Source organism: Chamaea fasciata, unplaced genomic scaffold (assembly GCF_029207755.1).
Source record: "Chamaea fasciata isolate MVZ Bird 193981 ecotype frontalis unplaced genomic scaffold, bChaFas1.0.hap1 SCAF_11, whole genome shotgun sequence".
NCBI lineage: Eukaryota > Metazoa > Chordata > Aves > Passeriformes > Sylviidae > Chamaea > Chamaea fasciata.
This window is the reverse complement of record NW_027094096.1, coordinates 1987214-2005844: the sequence shown is the minus strand read 5'-3', so window position 1 is coordinate 2005844 and position 18631 is coordinate 1987214.

Sequence of the window (18631 nt, the reverse complement as noted above, 5' to 3'; positions counted from 1 at the left end):
TCCATGCTGGCGGTGGGCTGGGCTGGGCTATCCCGCGGATCCCGTGGTGTGTTCCCGGATTTCCAGGCTGACGTGCCGCCCTTTGCTGTTGCCTAGAGCGGATCCAGCTGGGAACTCTTTGGGCCTCCCGCTCTCCGTGGCCCGTCCCGGCAGGAAAGGCCGCGTGGGGGCCGCTCCAGGGAATGCCAACGGTGTGCCCGGCTACAAACCCGCACCGCCCGCGCTCCGCGGGGCGTTTGGCGTGTTCTCCCGTGTCCTCGCACCGCGTCGGAGCAGCCGCCGCCTTCCCGTCGTTCGGCACGGGGAATTCCCGGCGCGTTCCTGCCCGGCGCGGTGCCGGCGGGAGGACCGGGCGCTACCGTAGAGGGAGACGGCGGCGGGACAGAGCGCCGCCCTCCGCCCCGCCCAGCCGGGGCCGCTCTGGCCGCGCCACGGCGGGGACGGCGCTGAGGGGCTCATGGCCGAGTCCAAGCGTGAGTGGCGCTCCCCGGGCCCCTGGCGCTGCCTTCCCGGCGGGATCGCTCCCGGAGGCCGGCCGGGCCCGCGGGCCGGGCGGGGCAGGCCAGGCCGCGGGCCTCCCTCTGGGCTCCCCGCGCCCCGGCGGCCGCTGTTTGACGCGCTCTCCCCGCCGAGGCCCTGCAGAGCTCCCCGGGGCGGCGTGAGGGGCAGCGGCCGGCTACGGGGCACGGCCGGCTTTGGGGAGGCTGCGGGAAGGGGCTCCTGCCCCGAACCCTCCCGCTGCGACACCGAGCCAAGGTGCCCGCTCAGGTGTGGGAAGAAGCGCCTGCAGTGTCGCTGAGAGTGGAGCCCGGCAGCTAAGAAGACATTTCATGAGGATTAACATGGTCCTTTGCAGGGCTGCCGCGATGGAAAGCTGCCCTGACTGGGATGGGGAAGCAGATAGTGATGGGGACACCACAGCTGAGGAATGGGACAGTGCCCCACCACCTGCAGTGGGTGCTAGTGGGAGGATGCACAAGGGAATTTGGAAAGAAGGGGCTAACGAGATGTAGCAGGGAGCTTGGCTTTGAGCCCAAGGAGAGTTTAACAGCCCTGCACATAACGGCCACAAAAAGCTGGCACTAGGTCCATGCCAACCATGTGATAGGAAAGGTGGGACAAACAGCCAGCACTCTGAGAGGTGAAATCCCGAGGACAGACCGAGCTGTGAGCACTGGCTCCCCAGCTGCGGGTGGATAACTGTGCTGGCCTGGCCTGCTGTTATCACAGCCTCTTCCATTCCATTCACAGCAGGGCTGTGGTGGCAGCAGCAGCAGGGCCCTGGAGGTGCCCGGTGCTGGAGAGTCTCTGCCAAGCAGCCTCAGTCTCTTTGTGGAGGGCACAGAATGATTCCAAAGAGGTGGCTTCAGTGTGTAGTGCTGCAATGGTATTTTCAGGAAAAGTGGTGGAAGAGGCAAACAATTCAACAGATCCTGTGTTGTGTTCCAGAGCTGCTGTATTTGAAGGGGAAATGCTCACTGGGGCTGATAAATGATGGCCCAGACATTTCTCATGAGCTTGGAGAAAGCAGGAGGCTTGGGGGAGGCAGAACTTTGCAAATAAGCTCTGCCCTATGAGGAAGTGGTTTTAAACTGCTGAGAGTGATTTTAAAGTAGAGGGTGTTGGTCAGCAGTATGAAGCTGAGATAGAGGGTGATCATCAGCAGTGTAGCCCAGGCACCAGTACTGGGACCGGTCCTCTTCCTTTTTGATAGTGGGCCTGAATAATGGGGCCCAGGGCACCCTCAGCAAGTTTGCTGAATTTCCTACGGTGGGAGGAGCTGCTGAGACACCAGAGAGTGACTCTGCACCCACAACAAGCTGGAGAAATGGGCCGACAGAAAGTGCAGAACGTCCTGACGTTAGACCAAGGGCTATGCAGGGTCCCGTCCCTGGGGAGGTGCAGCCCCAGGCACCAGCACACACCAAGGGAAGCAGCTCTGCAGAGCAGGTCCTGGTGAGTGTCAGTGGCACAGCCCCACCCCAGCAGGGACTTTCTGGAAGGGAGCTGGGCCGACACTGAGGTGTGCAGCCCACTGCCAGGTGGGCTTCGTGCCACAGAATCTGTCTTTGGGGATGGCGGAGCTCCTGGGTGTGCCCCTCAGAGCTCTGTGACATCACCACTCACGGTCACTATGACATCGCTTGTGGAACTATCAACACTAGCCCTGGGCAGTGCCACAGCGCTCAGGCTGTGACCCAGTAGCAGCCGAGGAGCCTCCGAGCGCTGCCAGTGTCCGAGGAGGCTGTGTGCTAGCGGTGTACGCGAGCGTCTTCTGAGTGCCGGCAGGGACTGAGGAGCCTCTGGGTCCCACGAGAGGTCGAGGAGCCTCTGAGTGCCCCAAGTGGAAGCCCAGCCTTCAAGTCCTGCCAGCAGCTGGGAGAAATCGAGTCCGGGAGCAGCAATGGCAGAGGTCAGGCCAGAGCCTTCAGCGCCGCGGGCCGTCAGGGTGTGCCGCATCTGCGTGGCTCTCCTGCGAAGCCCCGCTGCCGTGGAGCCCTGCGGACACGTTTTCTGCCAGGCCTGCATCCAGCCCCAGGCTGCCCCCGAGGCCGCCGCCACCTGCCCGCTCTGCCAAGGGCCCATCGGGGCCGTCCGCCCGCTGCCGGGGCAGGACACCGGGGCCGGGCCGTCCCCGCGGCGCCGCCGCCTCCACCCCTTCGTGGTGCGGTGGCGGCAGCGGCAGCAGCGGGAGGCGCGGGAGGATGCAGCTCCTGGAGGTGGCCGGCGCCGAAGACTGGCCGATGGGGATCGGGCACCGAGCCCCGTGCCCCGCCAGCGTCCCCGGAGAGAAATGGACGACCTGCAGAGGAACGGGCTGGGGCAGCTGCCGCCGAGGGAACACGAAGCGATGGCCGCAGGGGACAACCGGCACCGTCCCGTCGTGATCGGATTGGACAGGTGGATTCCATGGCCCGAGTGAACTCGAAACCAGGATGCCGAGAAGAGCCTCGTCTGGTTTTTTCGGCCTCTTCGCACATTGGTGCGAGACTGGAGGAGTGGGAGCTGTGGGAGGAAAAGCATGGAGTTGTAAAACTTGGGGAGAGGGTGGGATATTGATGTTAGGTAGAAAATAAACTTTTTTTAAAATTCAATTTGAAGCGTTAGAAAGTAGTCATTCTTTATCAGCACTGGACACATGGAAGCATATCTCCTTTAATCTGATGTGTGTGGTGAAACTTCACAACGGGGTATTTATTCCATCCTGATCATACGTATTCATTATAATGAGGCTCCTAGCTAATACACCAACACCGCTTTCCTAGAAGTAATTTGCATGAATTCACCGTCTACTGGAAGTCCTTTCTTGGGCCTGGAGGTCATCTAAAGGGGTGTCTGGTGGTCATATTCACTGAATGCTTCGATACTACAGGTGACCTTTCCTGGAACTTTTTCTTTGGGCATGCACTGTTGTTATTTGTTACATAACTTACAAAGACCCCCTCTTGTAGTCCTCTTGATCTGTTTCTCCACTGGTTCCAGCTACGTTTATCCTCCTTAGTGCATGCCTTTACGTCCTTCTTTTAGTCCTAAAGCTCTATTCAGCAACTTCAGGGGAACTAAAAATTTCTATTCTATGTGGTATTTATCAAGTCCTCCCTTTTCTTGAGACTGCCTCTTTTAGACAAGTCTCAAATTCATTTTCCCGCACAAAGTGCTACAACAGCTGTAACAGTTAATACAAGCAAGTACACAAAATGATTACGGTGACCGCCACGAATGCATAAAATGCGTGGTGAACAGTCCCTTTTTAAGTGTTAACAAGGTCCCAATGCAGCGGCCGCTCTTACGAGCAGAGCTCCGCTCAAGGCAGAGGAAAAGCGGCAGAAGGCGGGACCCCGCAGTGGGGACGAATTCTCCCCGCAGCGACCACAGCCTCTCTCCGCTCCGAATGTCGAGAGCGCAAGAGAAAGGCCGGACCCAACGCCGTGCTCCCAGCCCAGATCTCCAGGGATCTCTGCCCTGCACAGGAAACCTCAGGGAAAGGGAGAGTCGCCAGCTGCACCCCTCCCCTGAGCTGACAACTTTGGTCTCGCTGGAGTATCCAGGCCTTACTGTCTCCTGGCACCACGTACTGGGGAAAACTCCTTGAGAGAAAAAACCCAAAACCAACTCCGAGATCCCAGCAGGGGCTGTTTCGGGCTGTCCTTGGGTGTCCAGGGGCTCTTTCGGGTGTCCCGGGCACGCCCCTCAGGTCGGTTTCTGTGCTGGAGCACAGCGGCCCCAGTGCGGCTCAGTGGGAACGCGCCTGCACATGGCCCCGCCACGCCCCTTGGTCGTTGGCCACGCCCCCAGCACGAGCCGCCCCGGCCACCCCCACGCTCCCCGGGGAAGCATCCCCGTGCTGCTGGAACCCTCGCGGCTTCTCCGCCCGGATCTCCGCCCGGATCGTGGGACACGCCTGTGGGCAGGGTGAGGGTGTCCAGGTGTGTGTGAGAATGAGGATCTGGGATGTTGGCAACTCCTCGGTGCGGACTTCTTCTTATTGGTGAATGGAAGATGCCTCTTCCTCCTCAGGTGCTCCCTAATGTCCCGTGAGAGAGTTACAAAAATTCCTCCAGTTCCGATCCTGACTCTGAGACAATTCACTAACGCTCAATCCTGTCATCTCCAGAAACTCAATCAACTTTGAGTGCATTTTCTGCTTGGAAAACGGCACAAAATAAGTTGATTTATGCCACAGCTTCCTCATGGGTTGTTTCCTCCTCCCTTCTTGTGTCTCCTGCTGCCTATTGCACAGTTGTGACCGCTGTGTTCCACAGGTGCTCACTGGCTGCTCTGTGTCACAGGCTGTTCCTCAACGCCATCCTGAACTGGACAGAAGGATGTATCCCCAGAGCTCAGTTCCTGAGCCTGGAGCTCCCAGTGCCTCTGCTTTACACAGACCAGAGGATGGGCATGCGAATGGCTTTGGAAACTGAGTCAGATTTTGTTTGCCTTTGTCTGTTACTTGCAGGATCCTTTCTTTGCTTATTCAAACTTTCCACTCTGCCCTGCTCTGTGCCTGCTCCACCCTGACACCTCTCTGGGTTTTTGCAGAGTTACAGGGAGTTTTAGCATTCCCGTGTGTGACAGAAGTGTCAATCACGTGGAGTTTGAAGGACTTTAGAGGGCAGAGCAAGGTCCTCAGTCCCTGATGCAGGGATTAAAGACTTCCTCATATGATTAAACATTGTCAGAACAGGATTCAGCAGGGTGGTTTGGGGGTAGAAGGGAATTTAAAGCCCATCTCCTTCCAGCCCTTGTCATGGGTAGGGACACCTTCCACTATCCCAGGTTGCTCCAAGCCCTGTCCAACCTGGCCTTGGACACATCCAGGGATGGGGCAGCCACAGCTTCTGTGGGCACCTGTGCCAGGGCCTCACCACCCTCACAGGGAAGAATTTCTTCCCAATACCTAATCTAAAGCTATCTTCTCTAATCCCCCCTTGTCTTTTGTTAATTTTGTTAACATGTGTTCTGACAGTAAATCCATGAATACTTAGTTTGGATTCAGAAACACAAGTACGGTTTCTCATATTTAACTTTCAACTTGCAGGGCTTGTTAATGAGGCACGCTACATTCCTGTTTGATGGACAGCTGTCCTGGGTTGAAGTATATTCTATCACCATCTTCATGAACTGTTGAAACCAGGTGAGGCAGTGCTCCCTGCCTCCTCCACTCTGGCTTATCTTCTGTTAACGGGCCCGTCAGCACCTTTGCTACACAGCTCACAGATAACCCCCGCCTGGACTACCTCCTGTTAATGGGCCCATCGGGCCTTATCACATGCCTCACCATCCCACTGTGAGATGCTCCGCCCAGAGGGAGGAACCAAGCATTCCAGCCTGGATACAAGCTGAGACTCTCAACACCAGAGGGGCACTTACCCACTGGATTCCCAGAGGACCCGAGCTACCAGACCTTTCTACAGGATCACTGCTTCAGGAAGACCACCTCATCTGGACTGCTTCCATCACTCCGCTCAGGTTGTATTCTGACTCTGTCAGTGGTCTTTTGTATTATTGCATCAATTTCATTTTACTTTCTTTCCTTTTTTTTTTTACTATTAAATTGTATTTCTGACTTGGAGCCTCTCATTTGTTTTGCTTTCAAACCACTACAACAGCCAATTAAAGAAAACGACACACCTGGACAGGTATGAAAAACACTCTTACCGTAAATTGCTACACAGATATTTGGATGTCTGAGTGATGATCAAAGGGGCTTGAAATCAAAATGATCCTGGAATAGTTGCTGTGAGTTTAGCGTGTTCCAAAAATTTGTTCGGAGTGACTGATGGAAAGTGTTTTATGTCTTAGTTAATTCAAGTTATTCCTGCAGTGCTCTATTGCTGATTAGGAGCACAGTGCCAAGTGCTTCTGTCACCACGTGTTTTTCAAGTTTTCTGTATTACTTATAATTTCCGTATTTTTAAAATGTTAAAATAATAACTGCGTTACTCCCACTGCTGGAGATGGAACACGAAGACACGATAGAAGTGTACAAGCAGCAGACAGGTGGAGGCTGCTAAGACACAACATCTTCTGCAGAACAGTTTGAGGATCCTCATCACACCTCACTCTCTAGTCTGTCCTTGGATTTGCTGTTTTATTAGGGAACAAATGCACATGCCAATCACACAGGGTTCTTTGAAACTTCCGAGGATATTTACCAAAGTTGCTTGTTGTCTTTAACATTCTGAGTGCACAAGTCAAAAGAGTATCTGCAGGGATTGAACTGTGTCTGAATTTAACCATTTTAAGTTCAGCATAAATTATGTGTGTTGTCTGTCTGTTGTTACCCTTTTTTTCCTTTTATTGTTTGTATTATCTTTTTTCTTTCTTTTTTTTTTTTAAAACTTCTGGCCTAAGCATTCATCCATGTGTTGGGACGCTGAGTGTTCACTCCTGGCTCTGCTTGGTCTTGTCCCTCTGTTTTAATTATTTAAACAGTTCAGTGAATTTTCATGCCAAGTGTGAGTGTAAAAGTTTCATTTTAAGCTGCACCCCAGTGAAGGAACAGAGATGCAGGTTTTACGTTTTTAGCTTGTGTTACAAATTCAGTCAGTCCCTTGCGCAGCATCACGCCCTTGACTGGGGCTGGAACACAATGCAACACTTAGGAGAGGGTTGAAATACCTCAGGTTTACATTGTGTTTTTTCATATTATGATAAAGTGGACCAAAAGATACTTTTTAATGCAGCAATGGGATTTGGGTTTTTTTCTTCCTGGACTATTGCAGAACTGGAGGTAGCAGAGCAGCTGGTCCAAAAACTTCATGCCTGTGATAGAGTTAGCGGTGTTTTTCTGTTGTGTAACTTATAAAAATCCCATCACTGAAATTCCAGCTGTTTGCTGAGGGCTGAGCAGCATCTGTCCCTTTGCCCTGCTCCCTTAACTTTGACTCTTTCTCTGTGGGTACTGCAAGTCTGTGGCCTCAGGTTTTTTAATACTTCTTTTTGAAAGATAATCCTGGTAAATGGGGGCTGGGGAAAAATGCCTTTTAATGTCACCGAACTGTGCAGAAGAGCTAGTAAGTGAGGAGAAACATTCAGATGTCTTCAAAACAATAGTAAACTGCTTTCCCGACTCTCCAGCCTTGCTGAGGCTTAGTTATTTGTGAGGTGGTTTGGGCTCCGAGAAGCCTGTTCCAGGGGAATTTTAACTCAGGCTGTCGTGCTGCTCCATGGAATCGTCATCAGCCTTTTCTCTTCACATTAGCTATGCTTCTGCTGGCAAAAATCCGGCTGGAAAGGCCCCGACTCCCTTTTCCATGCTGGCGGTGGGCTGGGCTGGGCTATCCCGCGGATCCCGTGGTGTGTTCCCGGATTTCCAGGCTGACGTGCCGCCCTTTGCTGTTGCCTAGAGCGGATCCAGCTGGGAACTCTTTGGGCCTCCCGCTCTCCGTGGCCCGTCCCGGCAGGAAAGGCCGCGTGGGGGCCGCTCCAGGGAATGCCAACGGTGTGCCCGGCTACAAACCCGCACCGCCCGCGCTCCGCGGGGCGTTTGGCGTGTTCTCCCGTGTCCTCGCACCGCGTCGGAGCAGCCGCCGCCTTCCCGTCGTTCGGCACGGGGAATTCCCGGCGCGTTCCTGCCCGGCGCGGTGCCGGCGGGAGGACCGGGCGCTACCATAGAGGGAGACGGCGGCGGGACAGAGCGCCGCCCTCCGCCCCGCCCAGCCGGGGCCGCTCTGGCCGCGCCACGGCGGGGACGGCGCTGAGGGGCTCATGGCCGAGTCCAAGCGTGAGTGGCGCTCCCCGGGCCCCTGGCGCTGCCTTCCCGGCGGGATCGCTCCCGGAGGCCGGCCGGGCCCGCGGGCCGGGCGGGGCAGGCCAGGCCGCGGGCCTCCCTCTGGGCTCCCCGCGCCCCGGCGGCCGCTGTTTGACGCGCTCTCCCCGCCGAGGCCCTGCAGAGCTCCCCGGGGCGGCGTGAGGGGCAGCGGCCGGCTACGGGGCACGGCCGGCTTTGGGGAGGCTGCGGGAAGGGGCTCCTGCCCCGAACCCTCCCGCTGCGACACCGAGCCAAGGTGCCCGCTCAGGTGTGGGAAGAAGCGCCTGCAGTGTCGCTGAGAGTGGAGCCCGGCAGCTAAGAAGACATTTCATGAGGATTAACATGGTCCTTTGCAGGGCTGCCGCGATGGAAAGCTGCCCTGACTGGGATGGGGAAGCAGATAGTGATGGGGACACCACAGCTGAGGAATGGGACAGTGCCCCACCACCTGCAGTGGGTGCTAGTGGGAGGATGCACAAGGGAATTTGGAAAGAAGGGGCTAACGAGATGTAGCAGGGAGCTTGGCTTTGAGCCCAAGGAGAGTTTAACAGCCCTGCACATAACGGCCACAAAAAGCTGGCACTAGGTCCATGCCAACCATGTGATAGGAAAGGTGGGACAAACAGCCAGCACTCTGAGAGGTGAAATCCCGAGGACAGACCGAGCTGTGAGCACTGGCTCCCCAGCTGCGGGTGGATAACTGTGCTGGCCTGGCCTGCTGTTATCACAGCCTCTTCCATTCCATTCACAGCAGGGCTGTGGTGGCAGCAGCAGCAGGGCCCTGGAGGTGCCCGGTGCTGGAGAGTCTCTGCCAAGCAGCCTCAGTCTCTTTGTGGAGGGCACAGAATGATTCCAAAGAGGTGGCTTCAGTGTGTAGTGCTGCAATGGTATTTTCAGGAAAAGTGGTGGAAGAGGCAAACAATTCAACAGATCCTGTGTTGTGTTCCAGAGCTGCTGTATTTGAAGGGGAAATGCTCACTGGGGCTGATAAATGATGGCCCAGACATTTCTCATGAGCTTGGAGAAAGCAGGAGGCTTGGGGGAGGCAGAACTTTGCAAATAAGCTCTGCCCTATGAGGAAGTGGTTTTAAACTGCTGAGAGTGATTTTAAAGTAGAGGGTGTTGGTCAGCAGTATGAAGCTGAGATAGAGGGTGATCATCAGCAGTGTAGCCCAGGCACCAGTACTGGGACCGGTCCTCTTCCTTTTTGATAGTGGGCCTGAATAATGGGGCCCAGGGCACCCTCAGCAAGTTTGCTGAATTTCCTACGGTGGGAGGAGCTGCTGAGACACCAGAGAGTGACTCTGCACCCACAACAAGCTGGAGAAATGGGCCGACAGAAAGTGCAGAACGTCCTGACGTTAGACCAAGGGCTATGCAGGGTCCCGTCCCTGGGGAGGTGCAGCCCCAGGCACCAGCACACACCAAGGGAAGCAGCTCTGCAGAGCAGGTCCTGGTGAGTGTCAGTGGCACAGCCCCACCCCAGCAGGGACTTTCTGGAAGGGAGCTGGGCCGACACTGAGGTGTGCAGCCCACTGCCAGGTGGGCTTCGTGCCACAGAATCTGTCTTTGGGGATGGCGGAGCTCCTGGGTGTGCCCCTCAGAGCTCTGTGACATCACCACTCACGGTCACTATGACATCGCTTGTGGAACTATCAACACTAGCCCTGGGCAGTGCCACAGCGCTCAGGCTGTGACCCAGTAGCAGCCGAGGAGCCTCCGAGCGCTGCCAGTGTCCGAGGAGGCTGTGTGCTAGCGGTGTACACGAGCGTCTTCTGAGTGCCGGCAGGGACTGAGGAGCCTCTGGGTCCCACGAGAGGTCGAGGAGCCTCTGAGTGCCCCAAGTGGAAGCCCAGCCTTCAAGTCCTGCCAGCAGCTGGGAGAAATCGAGTCCGGGAGCAGCAATGGCAGAGGTCAGGCCAGAGCCTTCAGCGCCGCGGGCCGTCAGGGTGTGCCGCATCTGCGTGGCTCTCCTGCGAAGCCCCGCTGCCGTGGAGCCCTGCGGACACGTTTTCTGCCAGGCCTGCATCCAGCCCCAGGCTGCCCCCGAGGCCGCCGCCACCTGCCCGCTCTGCCAAGGGCCCATCGGGGCCGTCCGCCCGCTGCCGGGGCAGGACACCGGGGCCGGGCCGTCCCCACGGCGCCGCCGCCTCCACCCCTTCGTGGTGCGGTGGCGGCAGCGGCAGCAGCGGGAGGCGCGGGAGGATGCAGCTCCTGGAGGTGGCCGGCGCCGAAGACTGGCCGATGGGGATCGGGCACCGAGCCCCGTGCCCCGCCAGCGTCCCCGGAGAGAAATGGACGACCTGCAGAGGAACGGGCTGGGGCAGCTGCCGCCGAGGGAACACGAAGCGATGGCCGCAGGGGACAACCGGCACCGTCCCGTTGTGATCGGATTGGACAGGTGGATTCCATGGCCCGAGTGAACTCGAAACCAGGATGCCGAGAAGAGCCTCGTCTGGTTTTTTCCGCCTCTTCGCACATTGGTGTGAGACTGGAGGAGTGGGAGCTGTGGGAGGAAAAGCATGGAGTTGTAAAACTTGGGGAGAGGGTGGGATATTGATGTTAGGTAGAAAATAAACTTTTTTTAAAATTCAATTTGAAGCGTTAGAAAGTAGTCATTCTTTATCAGCACTGGACACATGGAAGTATATCTCCTTTAATCTGATGTGTGTGGTGAAACTTCACAACGGGGTATTTATTCCATCTTGATCATACGTATTCATTATAATGAGGCTCCTAGCTAATACACCAACACCGCTTTCCTAGAAGTAATTTGCATGAATTCACCGTCTACTGGAAGTCCTTTCTTGGGCCTGGAGGTCATCTAAAGGGGTGTCTGGTGGTCATATTCACTGAATGCTTCGATACTACAGGTGACCTTTCCTGGAACTTTTTCTTTGGGCATGCACTGTTGTTATTTGTTACATAACTTACAAAGACCCCCTCTTGTAGTCCTCTTGATCTGTTTCTCCACTGGTTCCAGCTACGTTTATCCTCCTTAGTGCATGCCTTTACGTCCTTCTTTTAGTCCTAAAGCTCTATTCAGCAACTTCAGGGGAACTAAAAATTTCTATTCTATGTGGTATTTATCAAGTCCTCCCTTTTCTTGAGACTGCCTCTTTTAGACAAGTCTCAAATTCATTTTCCCGCACAAAGTGCTACAACAGCTGTAACAGTTAATACAAGCAAGTACACAAAATGATTACGGTGACCGCTACGAATGCATAAAATGCGTGGTGAACAGTCCCTTTTTAAGTGTTAACAAGGTCCCAATGCAGCGGCCGCTCTTACGAGCAGAGCTTCGCTAAAGGCAGAGGAAAAGCGGCAGAAGGCGGGACCCCGCAGTGGGGACGAATTCTCCCCGCAGCGACCACAGCCTCTCTCCGCTCCGAATGTCGAGAGCGCAAGAGAAAGGCCGGACCCAACGCCGTGCTCCCAGCCCAGATCTCCAGGGATCTCTGCCCTGCACAGGAAACCTCAGGGAAAGGGAGAGTCGCCAGCTGCACCCCTCCCCTGAGCTGACAACTTTGGTCTCGCTGGAGTATCCAGGCCTTACTGTCTCCTGGCACCACGTACTGGGGAAAACTCCTTGAGAGAAAAAACCCAAAACCAACTCCGAGATCCCAGCAGGGGCTGTTTCGGGCTGTCCTTGGGTGTCCAGGGGCTCTTTCGGGTGTCCCGGGCGCGCCCCTCAGGTCGGTTTCTGTGCTGGAGCACAGCGGCCCCAGTGCGGCTCAGCGGGAACGCGCCTGCACATGGCCCCGCCACGCCCCTTGGTCGTTGGCCACGCCCCCAGCACGAGCCGCCCCGGCCACCCCCACGCTCCCCGGGGAAGCATCCCCGTGCTGCTGGAACCCTCGCGGCTTCTCCGCCCGGATCTCCGCCCGGATCGTGGGACACGCCTGTGGGCAGGGTGAGGGTGTCCAGGTGTGTGTGAGAATGAGGATCTGGGATGTTGGCAACTCCTCGGTGCGGACTTCTTCTTACTGGTGAATGGAAGATGCCTCTTCCTCCTCAGGTGCTCCCTAATGTCCCGTGAGAGAGTTACAAAAATTCCTCCAGTTCCGATCCTGACTCTGAGACAATTCACTAACGCTCAATCCTGTCATCTCCAGAAACTCAATCAACTTTGAGTGCATTTTCTGCTTGGAAAACGGCACAAAATAAGTTGATTTATGCCACAGCTTCCTCATGGGTTGTTTCCTCCTCCCTTCTTGTGTCTCCTGCTGCCTATTGCACAGTTGTGACCGCTGTGTTCCACAGGTGCTCACTGGCTGCTCTGTGTCACAGGCTGTTCCTCAACGCCATCCTGAACTGGACAGAAGGATGTATCCCCAGAGCTCAGTTCCTGAGCCTGGAGCTCCCAATGCCTCTGCTTTACACAGACCAGAGGATGGGCATGCGAATGGCTTTGGAATCTGAGTCAGATTTTGTTTGCCTTTGTCTGTTACTTGCAGGATCCTTTCTTTGCTTATTCAAACTTTCCACTCTGCCCTGCTCTGTGCCTGCTCCACCCTGACACCTCTCTGGGTTTTTGGAGAGTTACAGGGAGTTTTAGCATTCCCGTGTGTGACAGAAGTGTCAGTCACGTGGAGTTTGAAGGACTTTAGAGGGCAGAGCAAGGTCCTCAGTCCCTGATGCAGGGATTAAAGACTTCCTCATATGATTAAACATTGTCAGAACAGGATTCAGCAGGGTGGTTTGGGGGTAGAAGGGAATTTAAAGCCCATCTCCTTCCAACCCCTTGTCATGGGTAGGGACACCTTCCACTATCCCAGGTTGCTCCAAGCCCTGTCCAACCTGGCCTTGGACACATCCAGGGATGGGGCAGCCACAGCTTCTGTGGGCACCTGTGCCAGGGCCTCACCACCCTCACAGGGAAGAATTTCTTCCCAATACCTAATCTAAAGCTATCTTCTCTAATCCCCCCTTGTCTTTTGTAATTTTGTTAACATGTGTTCTGACAGTAAATCCATGAATACTTAGTTTGGATTCAGAAACACAAGTACGGTTTCTCATATTTAACTTTCAACTTGCAGGGCTTGTTAATGAGGCACGCTACATTCCTGTTTGATGGACAGCTGTCCTGGGTTGAAGTATATTCTATCACCATCTTCATGAACTGTTGAAACCAGGTGAGGCAGTGCTCCCTGCCTCCTCCACTCTGGCTTATCTTCTGTTAACGGGCCCGTCAGCACCTTTGCTACACAGCTCACAGATAACCCCCGCCTGGACTACCTCCTGTTAATGGGCCCATCGGGCCTTATCACATGCCTCACCATCCCACTGTGAGATGCTCCGCCCAGAGGGAGGAACCAAGCATTCCAGCCTGGATATAAGCTGAGACTCTCAACACCAGAGGGGCACTTACCCACTGGATTCCCAGAGGACCCGAGCTACCAGACCTTTCTACAGGATCACTGCTTCAGGAAGACCACCTCATCTGGACTGCTTCCATCACTCCGCTCAGGTTGTATTCTGACTCTGTCAGTGGTCTCTTGTATTATTGCATCAATTTCATTTTACTTTCTTTCCTTTTTTTTTTTACTATTAAATTGTATTTCTGACTTGGAGCCTCTCATTTGTTTTGCTTTCAAACCACTACAACAGCCAATTAAAGAAAACGACACACCTGGACAGGTATGAAAAACACTCTTACCGTAAACTGCTACACAGATATTTGGATGTCTGAGTGATGATCAAAGGGGCTTGAAATCAAAATGATCCTGGAATAGTTGCTGTGAGTTTAGCGTGTTCCAAAAATTTGTTCGGAGTGACTGATGGAAAGTGTTTTATGTCTTAGTTAATTCAAGTTATTCCTGCAGTGCTCTATTGCTGATTAGGAGCACAGTGCCAAGTGCTTCTGTCACCACGTGTTTTTCAAGTTTTCTGTATTACTTATAATTTCCGTATTTTTAAAATGTTAAAATAATAACTGCGTTACTCCCACTGCTGGAGATGGAACACGAAGACACGATAGAAGTGTACAAGCAGCAGACAGGTGGAGGCTGCTAAGACACAGCATCTTCTGGAGAACAGTTTGAGGATCCTCATCACACCTCACTCTCTAGTCTGTCCTTGGATTTGCTGTTTTATTAGGGAACAAATGCACATGCCAATCACACAGGGTTCTTTGAAACTTCCGAGGATATTTACCAAAGTTGCTTGTTGTCTTTAACATTCTGAGTGCACAAGTCAAAAGAGTATCTGCAGGGATTGAACTGTGTCTGAATTTAACCATTTTAAGTTCAGCATAAGTTATGTGTGTTGTCTGTCTGTTGTTACCCTTTTTTTCCTTTTATTGTTTGTATTATCTTTTTTCTTTCTTTTTTTTTTTTAAACTTCTGGCCTAAGCATTCATCCATGTGTTGGGACGCTGAGTGTTCACTCCTGGCTCTGCTTGGTCTTGTCCCTCTGTTTTAATTATTTAAACAGTTCAGTGAATTTTCATGCCAAGTGTGAGTGTAAAAGTTTCATTTTAAGCTGCACCCCAGCGAAGGAACAGAGATGCAGGTTTTACGTTTTTAGCTTGTGTTACAAATTCAGTCAGTCCCTTGCGCAGCATCACGCCCTTGACTGGGGCTGGAACACAATGCAACACTTAGGAGAGGGTTGAAATACCTCAGGTTTACATTGTGTTTTTTCATATTATGATAAAGTGGACCAAAAGATACTTTTTAATGCAGCAATGGGATTTGGGTTTTTTTCTTCCTGGACTATTGCAGAACTGGAGGTAGCAGAGCAGCTGGTCCAAAAACTTCATGCCTGTGATAGAGTTAGCGGTGTTTTTCTGTTGTGTAACTTATAAAAATCCCATCACTGAAATTCCAGCTGTTTGCTGAGGGCTGAGCAGCATCTGTCCCTTTGCCCTGCTCCCTTAACTTTGACTCTTTCTCTGTGGGTACTGCAAGTCTGTGGCCTCAGGTTTTTTAATACTTCTTTTTGAAAGATAATCCTGGTAAATGGGGGCTGGGGAAAAATGCCTTTTAATGTCACCGAACTGTGCAGAAGAGCTAGTAAGTGAGGAGAAACATTCAGATGTCTTCAAAACAATAGTAAACTGCTTTCCCGACTCTCCAGCCTTGCTGAGGCTTAGTTATTTGTGAGGTGGTTTGGGCTCCGAGAAGCCTGTTCCAGGGGAATTTTAACTCAGGCTGTCGTGCTGCTCCATGGAATCGTCATCAGCCTTTTCTCTTCACATTAGCTATGCTTCTGCTGGCAAAAATCCGGCTGGAAAGGCCCCGACTCCCTTTTCCATGCTGGCGGTGGGCTGGGCTGGGCTATCCCGCGGATCCCGTGGTGTGTTCCCGGATTTCCAGGCTGACGTGCCGCCCTTTGCTGTTGCCTAGAGCGGATCCAGCTGGGAACTCTTTGGGCCTCCCGCTCTCCGTGGCCCGTCCCGGCAGGAAAGGCCGCGTGGGGGCCGCTCCAGGGAATGCCAACGGTGTGCCCGGCTACAAACCCGCACCGCCCGCGCTCCGCGGGGCGTTTGGCGTGTTCTCCCGTGTCCTCGCACCGCGTCGGAGCAGCCGCCGCCTTCCCGTCGTTCGGCACGGGGAATTCCCGGCGCGTTCCTGCCCGGCGCGGTGCCGGCGGGAGGACCGGGCGCTACCGTAGAGGGAGACGGCGGCGGGACAGAGCGCCGCCCTCCGCCCCGCCCAGCCGGGGCCGCTCTGGCCGCGCCACGGCGGGGACGGCGCTGAGGGGCTCATGGCCGAGTCCAAGCGTGAGTGGCGCTCCCCGGGCCCCTGGCGCTGCCTTCCCGGCGGGATCGCTCCCGGAGGCCGGCCGGGCCCGCGGGCCGGGCGGGGCAGGCCAGGCCGCGGGCCTCCCTCTGGGCTCCCCGCGCCCCGGCGGCCGCTGTTTGACGCGCTCTCCCCGCCGAGGCCCTGCAGAGCTCCCCGGGGCGGCGTGAGGGGCAGCGGCCGGCTACGGGGCACGGCCGGCTTTGGGGAGGCTGCGGGAAGGGGCTCCTGCCCCGAACCCTCCCGCTGCGACACCGAGCCAAGGTGCCCGCTCAGGTGTGGGAAGAAGCGCCTGCAGTGTCGCTGAGAGTGGAGCCCGGCAGCTAAGAAGACATTTCATGAGGATTAACATGGTCCTTTGCAGGGCTGCCGCGATGGAAAGCTGCCCTGACTGGGATGGGGAAGCAGATAGTGATGGGGACACCACAGCTGAGGAATGGGACAGTGCCCCACCACCTGCAGTGGGTGCTAGTGGGAGGATGCACAAGGGAATTTGGAAAGAAGGGGCTAACGAGATGTAGCAGGGAGCTTGGCTTTGAGCCCAAGGAGAGTTTAACAGCCCTGCACATAACGGCCACAAAAAGCTGGCACTAGGTCCATGCCAACCATGTGATAGGAAAGGTGGGACAAACAGCCAGCACTCTGAGAGGTGAAATCCCGAGGACAGACCGAGCTGTGAGCACTGGCTCCCCAGCTGCGGGTGGATAACTGTGCTGGCCTGGCCTGCTGTTATCACAGCCTCTTCCATTCCATTCACAGCAGGGCTGTGGTGGCAGCAGCAGCAGGGCCCTGGAGGTGCCCGGTGCTGGAGAGTCTCTGCCAAGCAGCCTCAGTCTCTTTGTGGAGGGCACAGAATGATTCCAAAGAGGTGGCTTCAGTGTGTAGTGCTGCAATGGTATTTTCAGGAAAAGTGGTGGAAGAGGCAAACAATTCAACAGATCCTGTGTTGTGTTCCAGAGCTGCTGTATTTGAAGGGGAAATGCTCACTGGGGCTGATAAATGATGGCCCAGACATTTCTCATGAGCTTGGAGAAAGCAGGAGGCTTGGGGGAGGCAGAACTTTGCAAATAAGCTCTGCCCTATGAGGAAGTGGTTTTAAACTGCTGAGAGTGATTTTAAAGTAGAGGGTGTTGGTCAGCAGTATGAAGCTGAGATAGAGGGTGATCATCAGCTGCACCACTCGGGTCTGCTCCAGTTCTTCCCCTGAACTGGGGCCTGGGGGGAGAGCTCTGCCGTGTGAGACCCACCTGTGAGCTGTGAGCACCCCTTGGAAAAGGGAACATTCTACCAAAAGCGATGATGGGGAAGGTCACAGTGATCAGCTGAAACTGCTGTGGAGGTAACTCCAACCTAAATCTAGAGATTTTCCTTTCATTTAATAGAGACCAAAAGCAGCAGCCACACAGGGATGCCCGTTTCTGCTCAGCACTCACCTTCTTACCTGCAGACACAGCAAGTCAGAGCCAGTTGTGCTCCTGAGGAAGCCGAGAAACACAACAAGGGGTCGTGTACGCAGCAGCCAGGAAAAGCAACAGCCAGTTTCACCCTGTCCTAAAGTCAGTCTTGCGTTAAAAATGCCACTCATTAAAAGTATCTGACACACAAGAGTGAACACATTGTCTTAAGAGACTCAGGTATGCAGGAATTCCTCAACTAAGCAGTGAAAGGCATCCTCTAGAGATGTCCTTACTCTCCAGAAACAAAGGCTCCTAAATTAAGTATGACAAGTTGGATGGTCCAAATGTTGCTTCAAGCTCCAGTTCACTTCCCAGTCTCATAGGGCCCTGCTGGCAAGTAAGGCTGGACACCGTTTTGTAGACATTTTGGTCAACCTAAATGTTTCTTTTAACACAAAATGAAGAGTGTTTCATTTATTCACAATTTTAATTCAGCATTTTTGGATAAAAATTGTTTTGAAAAAAGAAATAATAATTTAATTACCAAAATGTTAAAACAATGACTTCATCTTAATATCAGGAAATTTAGCTGCTTCTACCCCTTTTCATGCTATGACTTTTTTATTTCCTAGCTGGAAATATTCACTAAAGCTCAACCCATATGTGTTAGAGACTCTGTTCCCTCACAATCTGCTTTTTGTTCATTTAATCCAGAAAACATTCCCTGCGATGGAGCTGCAGCACCTCTGATTTCACTGGGACATCAGGAATTGCATTTGCCAAAAGAGCAAGAAACAGGCATTTACCTGCAACCTGGGAAGCTATTTTTGTTGATCACATAGCTGTCTAAACATGCCTTTTTCTCTCTGGGAAGCTGTGACAGCATCCACAATACTTGTTGTTGTAACATTCTGGGTGGAATTCAGAACGAGAGCAGCAAAATGCTTTGGGAACAACTTGCACATCCTAAGGCACATACCTGAGCTCGTGTAGGAGAGAGAACAGGCTTTCAGTAGCTTGGAACCACAGTACACCAGAGAGCTGTTCCTGTTGGGCTCCTTTCTGGAGCACCTCCATGGTCCATCATTGCCCGAATACTCCTTGTCCCAAGGCTGCAGAGATCCCAAAGGGCTGCACAGCATGGGATGGGACTGGACGGTAAATGCAACTGCGGAGAGCTTGTAACAAATAAAAAAGTCATTTATGTTTTACAGGTGACGCTGAGGTACCATCCC